The sequence below is a fragment of the Chenopodium album genome, chromosome 4 (genome assembly GCF_948465745.1).
Source record: "Chenopodium album chromosome 4, dcCheAlbu1.1, whole genome shotgun sequence".
NCBI lineage: Eukaryota > Viridiplantae > Streptophyta > Magnoliopsida > Caryophyllales > Amaranthaceae > Chenopodium > Chenopodium album.
The window spans coordinates 38,882,897-38,892,030 of NC_137837.1; the positions used below are offsets into that span (position 1 = coordinate 38,882,897).

The 9,134-nt window shown below is 38.8% G+C and overlaps 1 pseudogene; it reads left to right on the forward strand.

Annotated features, from left to right (window-relative positions):
- The first annotated feature begins 8,262 nt into the window (after nucleotides 1–8,262).
- LOC145627860 (plasma membrane ATPase 1 pseudogene) lies at nucleotides 8,263–8,900 on the forward strand (annotated as a pseudogene).
- The last annotated feature ends 234 nt before the right edge of the window (nucleotides 8,901–9,134 follow it).

Below are 9,134 nucleotides of genomic sequence, written 5' to 3' on the forward strand. Positions count from 1 at the left end.
TTGTATGACGCCTGTCCTCCAAAGAAGGCAGGCTAGATGTAAGGTAAAGCAGGCGGTCTGTATGGTGGTTATGCCACATACTATGCCGAATTGATTATGTGAGGCCCCGACAGTACGAAGAGGCCGCTTGAAGGAGTCCTCGGCCCGGAAAGAGAATTCCTCACCGAGGTGTTCTGAAAGCTGTCATGATAAGTCGACGTTGAAGTCGACTCTGACAGCTGCTGATTCCTTAGCTGGTCGATGTACTAACGAGCATCAGGAAATGTCTGTTTGCTACCATCCGACTAAACATGCCGAATGGGTGTCCTTTTCCTTGTCTCAGGGAAACGGAGTCTTGATAGATCGAATGGAGGCTAAGTCTTCTCCAGATGAGGAGTCGGATGTTGGTCTCGGACTGACTTCTGCTTCCCAGACTTGGCAGGCTTTATGGTCGTCTGCTCCTTCCTAGGGACAGCCGCTCGCTTGTTGATTAGTCCTTTGATTTCACCCCTGAGACTACTCATGAATTTCATGAGCTCATCACGGGTGACTTAGGCTGATCCTGCCGCATGGGAGGCATCAGTCGCATGCCCTGTGGGCTTACTGGATCCAGGGGGCCTATTAGCACTCGCCTGGTTACCATTGCGCTCTCGCCTGTATTTCTGGCGGAGGCGTCTAGAGATGAGTGACCCATTAGAGGCCACATAGGTTTCGACATCTCAGCGTCGTCACCTGAATCATGGTCCGTCTGGACATGTACTTCTTCTAGAGGCCAAGTGGGCTCTAGAGGCGGCATAGGATTTTCTTGAGAAGACATCTTAGAGGTACTCTCCCCACAGACGGCGCCAAATATTTTGGGGGTTTTTGTGTCCCTTGGGAGAGTTACAGCTAAAGACTGGATTAACAAGGTCGCATGTACTTGAAAAAAAAACGGACCGCCGGATGGTCGGTGGTCCACCTCCAAAGATTAAGTTAGTATAGGGTTCGGAGTAAAACGTGCGAAAATTAAGGTATCTGCTCGGATTCCAAGCTCAGGTGCTGTCTGTTCTTTGGGAACAACAGCTCGGTATTAATTACGGTAATTAATACAAAATTGTTCGATTCTCTTATAAATGTTGGAGATGTCCCTATTTATAGGGTCTTTTAAGGAAGTGTGCCCTTCCTAGGGTTTGATGACCTAGGGATTAGGGCACGCCGCAAAACGGCGCCTCAAAGTTTGGGCCTTTGAAGGCCGCCATTTCAGAAGCAATATCTGAGTGACACGTGTCGCTCTTTTATTGGTCCACTTTGGATCATCAAATACCCCAAATCAAGGGTGGTATCTGCTTGACATGTGTCATCATCTGGAAGGTCCAAGGTGGCGCCCCTTCCAATGACACATGTCAGGCTTCGATTGGGCCCCTTGGTCGGGTATAAAATACCAAAAACAGATACGTGATGGTCTGGGTCCCAGTTGAGAGGAGCCTCCCAAACCACATCCTCCTAGCAACGACAATCAGCTCCGACGCGTTGCTCTCGAAGCTCTTCTCGAGGACGGGTCACCCTCTTTTGAGGGCGAACCGCCTCGTCAGGCACGGGATCTCCTATAACCTCCTCAGCATCAACAAATGGAAGCGAGTCCATGCTATTAATGGACAAAGTATCTTTATTAGTTTATTAATTTCTTTATTAGTTTATTCTCGAGTCCATGTTTTGAACGGCTATCGAAAGGGCAAAACACAAAAACCGAATGCCACATGTAGGGAATAGTTTCAAGCCTTTAAAATCCCACTAGCTTGAACCCCACTGTGATCATAAACTAAAGTACGGTGGCGTCCAAAAGGGAAGAAGATAGAGCAAAAGAGTCGCCAACAAGTTTTTAAGGAACTTGTAAACCGTTCACGAGGTGAAGGTTACACCCCTTAACGATCCAAGAGATCGTCAACTCCATAAGGTCATGAACCAAATAAGGGTTCGGGGATGATGTTACAAATCCAACCTAAAAGAGATTGAACCTGCCCTAATAATAGGCCTCTACTTTATTCTGCTCGTATTCATGTGCGCTTTCTGACTAACATACAATCAATAGATTAACCCTAAACCTGTTTAATCTATGTTGGTTGAATTTAATGCACAAATAAACTATTATTGGCGATCACTTGAATTTATAATCACAATTAACCCTAACAAGATTATTAATATCTTATTAAGCGTGATTGCAAATACCAATTCCCTTTAACATGCAATAAAGGTGATCAAGCAATAACAATAAAAAATATGATACATATCAAGCAACATAATAAATAATCAATATCATTAATAAAAATAATATCAATCATAATCATAATCATGTTAAAGCATAGCAAGATCCTATGCATGATACTAACAAGATTAATAACAAACCCTAGCATGTCACTAAACAATAAAAATCAAAGCTTTATCCCTAACATGTTACTAACATGAATTAATATTAGGAAGAACATAGGAAGCATCGTAGCAATCATACTTGATATTAAAATTACCCTAGACATGATACTTGGAATCATAATAACAATCTAAACATGATTTCTACATCATAATATCAATTAATCAATAAAATCCCTTAAAGTACTTACTTGGATGCCTCGTACCTCTTTCTAATAACAAAATACACACGTTAGTAACTTCAAGGAAAATAATAATCAAAACAATCAAATTAAATAATTGAAAAAGAGATTTGGGACCAAACCCTCAGAAATTAAAACCTTTCACGTCTAGGGCGAAGGCAACTTCGACTATGGCTAGGTGTTTCTAGATCTTGTGAATGCGGAATTATTTATTCGAGAAAACAAAGTTTTAGAAAAGAAAGAATGAATGATTTTTAGAAGAGAATTGAAGATTCTTGGTGAATGAATATTGATAATCCGTCCATGAAAACAGAGTTTTTGATACGATATTTATAGAGAAAATCATCCAAAAAAGATAATTTATCAAAACAGAGTCTGAAGACCACAAAACCACTTTGGCGCCAGACCTGGCTCATTGGCGCCAGGACCAGTGGCCAGCGCCAGGCGCCAATGCTGGCGTCTGGCGCCAATCCTGGTTCCAGGCACCAAGGCCTGGGGTTGGACGCCAAATCGACTTTCAACGCGTTTTCGAAAATCTGATAAATTTCCCGTACTGGAAGATAAAATAATATAATTTTAGTCGAAAATACTATTTGATCTAATTAAAACTCTGAAGAGTCTTAATTGAATTAAGAATGATAAGAACCTCCTATAAATTCCTCAATATTCATCGAAATTGGGCTTATAATATATCGTTGGAAAGGTCTTTTCAAACCCCATCCAACTACACTACTATTGGACCCATATCATGGACCAACCAAACTGGATTGGCTGTTTTCTTAAAATAAAGTTTTCAAAAACAAGAAGAAGAGAAAAAGAAATAAAACTTTCCGCAACACTAGACCTTTCCACACTTTCGTTTCATTCGATTATGATTCGACGTGAAAGGCACTCATCACTGGGTTTGGTTTTGGGGAGACACAAATGGGTGTCTACAGAAGCCCCCACTTTGACTGAGTTTGGAGAAACGCAAGTTTCAAAAACGAAAGTCAAAGTATCGATAGGGACGGAGAATGATTCAGAACGTTCTGCGATCCTAAATCAATCTTGTAACGCCGATACCTGCAAAACTAGCATTAGTTAAACAGATAAAAGAGTTAAGAAACGCGTATCTTGCACCGTCGAGCACACGTCTCTGAAGGTAACCGATTTGCTGTTGTTGCTGCTGTTTTGATGACCTCCTGCAAGCTAGAGAATGTCAGCCCGCTTGAAAACCGCTACGCCCGTAACTGCTTCCAAATTAGAAGATTGCTTCGCCTGAAACTACCTTCTCCGCTGTGATAATATTCCACGTCCAGGGGAACACAATCGAAGATTGCTTCACTTGAAATAATCCTCAGTTGTTTGTGACAACTCTCCACAATCTAGGGAACGCCACCTTGCTGTTTGTTTCGACGATCTTCCGCAATCTAGGGAACGCCGTCGATCAATGTTGCTACATCTTGAGCCTTTTCTTGAATCATAGTGAAAACCTTTCCAATCATAGCAAAAGTCGTCGAAGACTGCCCATCTCGTGCTATCTTCTCAAATCTTAGGTGACAACCTCCACAATCTTAGCGAATGCCGTCGAAGACCGCCCATCTCGTGCTATCTTCTCAAATCTTGGGTGACAACCTCCACAATCTTAGCGAATGCCATCCAAGACCGCCCATCTCGTGCTATCTTCTCAAATCTTTGGTGACAACCTCCACAGTCTTAGCGAATGCCGTCAAAAATAACTTTACTTGAAGTCATCCTCAGTTGTTGCGATAATATTCCAAAGAAAATTACCGGAGACCAACACTTGTCGATCTTTAAAGCTCGCTCGAACTTTGCTTCCGCTATGCCTGTACGTCGGCGCTTTTGTTGCTTTGAACCTACACGTCGGTACCTTTTCTGCTTTTGAGCCAATGCCTAGGCGCTTTAAGCTAAGTGAGACGATCATTCATCAGGTCGATCACTTATTGCAATTGTAATCCAACTGACTACTTAATCATGTCAAATTGCTTATAGGGGCTAACTGGCGTACCAAGGAACTCGAAATTGTTGTATGAGGTCGAAATCACCTTTCTGAGAGGCTTCAAGCTCTGTCGTTGCTGAAATATTTCTGGAGCCAAGAATTGACTCTGTCGCCGAATGCTGTGATAGGGTCTTCCCTGTTCTGCTGCACCTGTGTTTATTTTTTACTATAGAACTTTGCCAATATTTTTAATCATCTTAGGGTTGATCTTAAGGCTTAATGTTGCTTGACTCATCGACTTGACACGACTCAAGGCATAAACTTGACTCGATATGTTGACTGACTCGAGGTTGACTCGACTCGAAGTGAAATGACATGTGTTAGACTCAAATCAAAGTTATATGACACGACATGACTCAATGTGTACATGACTCGCGTGTGCTTTGTAATGTGATCGTGCGACTCGAAAAATGCAAAAAAAAGCAAACATTTTCCGTCAATTGTGGAGGGTACCGACTTTATCCCGAAAAAGAAAGACGTGAAAAAGAAAATCAAAGTTTGAAGATGCATGTTGAATGAGCTTAGTCAAATGTTGTTTGATACTATCTCTCAAGGTTCAAGGATTAATCCATCCTAGGCTATCTCAATGGATGACTCAATGATGAAAGTATTTGGGTAGCTTAGGCACGGAGGCTAAGCACTTCATACTTCATGATGCAATGACAATTATGAGTGATGAGCGATTTTGATATGACAAGGCATGCTTCAGCGTTGTATTAAGATTTCATGACAAAGGGTTCCTAAGGGAAGTATATTTGGTCATGTATCTGTGCAGTGTGTGATAGTGACACTAAAGTTAGGCCGCAAGAGCTAAGTGTGTGAAAAAGTATATATATTATTGAAAAGAGTCAAATGGTGGTGACTCTTAGGCTAGATAAGCTAATGATGTAGGGATCAAGCCCCCAAGTCTAGCTCTAAATGAATAGGGATGAGCATTGGAGATCCCTTGATATGATCATGGTGTAAGTGTGTGAATGTGAATATGAATGCATGTTTATTACGGTCGCACCTCGATGTAAGGTTGCCTACGTATCCGTTAGGAATCAGGCCGAACGTAGCTCTAGCCAAACCTCGCACAAGTGTGTGTATACCTCAAAAAGGTCTTTTAAGAGTTGTAACGCGGTTAGGCTAAAGGTTATAGAAGAAGAAGGGGATAAAGGCTCAAGACCCACTAGTAGAAAAATGTACATTTGCGTCGCCATATTTGCGTCACTCATTAGAAAGAACGACGCAAATGTTTAATTCTACCATCCTGAAAAGTTATTTGCGTCGCATATTTATCAAGAAGCGACGCAAATGACTATTGTATTGCAGATTTTTATTATTTGCGTCGCTCTTATTTATTGAAGCGACGCAAATAATAATCTTATTTGCGTCACTCATTTATTGACAAGTGACGCAAATGAGTGACTGAATAAATTGCGTCACTCTTTTAATAAATGAGCGACGCATATGAAAAATGTACAGCATTATGTTTTATGTTATTTGCTTCGCATTTTAATAATAAAGTGACGCAAATCTAGCTTTTGCATTTAGGTTATTTCAGAATTTTGACCTTAGCTTTTGCACGCCTACCTTTCACTAAACAAAGAGAAAAAACAAGTTGCTACTCCAGTGAATTTCTACAGCCAAAGCACCCACAAATTCGACCCTTAAATCCAACAAATTCGGCCAAAAAAACACTGATTCCTCAGCAAATTCAACATCCAAAATCGCAGTCAAGTTGAAGACCTATAATCGGCAGAAAATTGAGCAATTTTGAGCAAAAATTTGGACCAAAAACCCTAAGAAATCCGAACCCATAAACCCCAGAAAAATTGAGCATTTCTGACCAAAATTCCCCCATTTCGAGCAAAAAATCTACTCCAAACTATAGGAATTCGAACCCTAGAAACCCCAAAAAATTCAATTAAAAATCCTGGCCTCATATTCGAGCAATGACTGAAATTTTCGACTGGAAAATCGATTAATTTTGCCCCCAAAAAACCCGAGGAAGTTCTAGCAAATTACAGCAACAATAATTGAAGTTTGATTAGTGTAGCAGTTCGACCAGTGTTCGCCCCACTCATATTACTGCATTTAGGCTCGACATTGTTGAATGTGTGAAGTTTATTTCACCTAAGGTAAGATTTCTTGTATTTAGTGAAGTTGTCTTTTTTTTTCCGTCCAATTCGTAAATTGTGTTCTAGGGTTTTTTTATTTTTGATTTGTTTTTCTGTAATGCGAAAAAATTTCATGAAATTGAAGTCATAATTGCGATAGAACTCAAAATACTTTTGTTTGTAATAGGATTATTAGAATGCCTCTATAAAAATGGGTTTGAGGTTGCTGAGAATGGCACATTCATTTAGTTTATTTTTTTTAGGGAATGGCTCATTCATTTAGTTTAAAATGCAATTTATAATTTCTAAAAACGGTTTGCAGTTTTGTTCTCTGAAAATGTGTTGATTGATTTTTGTTAATTTTTGAAAATTGGTTGTATTACTAGGAATTCATACCAATACAATTTTAATCAAGTTAATTTATTTGCTGCAAATTCTTTATTTAATTGAAAATTTGTAGGAATTGGGAATTTGGCTTGGTAAATCAGGGGTAATTAACTAATTAGATTTAATAATTTCTGTTAATGGGATATCAATTTTTTTTTAATTTAAAAATTACATTTTCGATGCTGAATACTATTTTCAGATTTTAAAACTGAATTTATGCTAGTATGATGAGGAAATATTCAAGCTTTATTGTTTTTGGATGATTATATGATTCTTATGATTGATATATGCTGTAATTTAACGAAGATATGGTTGGCTTGTAAATTATAATTGGGTGATGAAACTAATGGTAAATTCGTTGTTTTAAGCACGAATTATACTCCCTTCGTTCTCAAATTGTTGTTCCGGATTTTAAGAGTGGAAGTTAAAGCGTAATTTAAACTAGTAATGTTACTAATGTTTCATCAAAGTGTCTTCTTGAGTTCATAGGTTGAGCAATGATGAGCTTGGTTTGTGAAAGTAAAAGGTCAAAATGTGGCTTAGATTATAGTTTTTGGATTGACTTGTTTCTTGAGAGAGACATATACTTTGTTATGATCGAAGGATAGATTTAGGGTTTGATTGATTGATTGTTTGATGATCGAAGGATTTGTTTAGCTTTGTAGATAAAAAGATAACATGGACTATTGAAGTGTATGTAAATCCAAGTGGCCTTACTCATCTTGATTTAAAGTATTTGACATAAGTAGTTGAAGGCTCGAGTTGCATGTTTTTACCTTGAGAAATTCAGTTGGACCTTCCGACCTGAGTTTCGCCCAGAAATCGAGTTGAATGTTCAACCTTCAACCTTTAAAACCCAATTCCTCTAATTTTTTTTTTGTTTCGGTCTTTCTTGTGCTTTTAATTGCTCCAATTATGAGTCATATTACAGAAAAAGATATCTATAATCACCAAACCTCCGTCATGGCACCCTTAGCTAGGAAAGTAAAGGTATGCATGCTTTCAATGCTTGCATTGGTCTATCTGTATCATAGTATCACTTGAGAGTTGCGACTATACACGTGTATTTGTGAGGCTGTTTCTAAATTTATGGCTATTTCATCAGGTTCTGCGAGATGGTTGGTGGAGTGAGGAGTATAGTTCACAGTTGGTCCCTGGGGATGTAATTAGTATTAATGCTGGAGACATCATTCTAGCTGATTCGCGTCTAATGGAAGGAGACGATGCTGTAATAATTGATGAGGTCAGTTGTAATGTTTGTGATTAATATATTTACTTCATGCATCTATTGTTGCTGAATATATGATTTCTTGTGCTTTGCAGTATGTTTTAACAGGAGTTTTGTCTCCAGTAACTAAGAAAGCAGGGGATGCAGTATACTCTGGCTGTATTTGTGAACAAGGAGCATGTGAAGCTGTGATCATTGCCACAGGTGCTCGAATCTTCTTTAGGAAAAATGTTTGCCTGGATTTTAGCATCAATGAAGTCAAATGTTGGGATAAGGTAAAAAGTTCTAGTGGATTTCAACACTAAAAATATATAGCTACTTGTTTTATCTTCTTAACCCTTTATTTTGCTTTTTTTCTTTCCTTTTTAGGTTTTGGTTGGCATTAGGAATGTATGCTTGTGCTTGGTTGCTGTTGGGGTGTTGGTGGAGATTGTTTTCATGTACCTTTTCCAGCACATAGCATTTTGGCGCGGAATTGACAATCTGCTTGTTCTCCTCATTGGTGGAATCCCCATTGCTCTTCACACTCATTATTGGAGATTACTAAAGATGTAAATTATTGGAAAGTTTGTTAATATAATGCCGTCATTCCCAATTTTATGGGTAGGCCAAATTACAAAGGATACTTTGCCGAAATTTACATTTGCATTATTCAATAATATTGCATTTTAATTTCAATTATATTAGCGTTAGCATATTACTTTATACCACTAGCAAGAAAAACAGGTACTACAAACATATACAAGCAATTATTATAATTAAAAAAAAAAATTTACATCATTTGCGTCACTCATTAAACAAACAAGTGACGCAAATACAGCAATTGTATTGTTTACTCAGTCATTTGCGTCGCT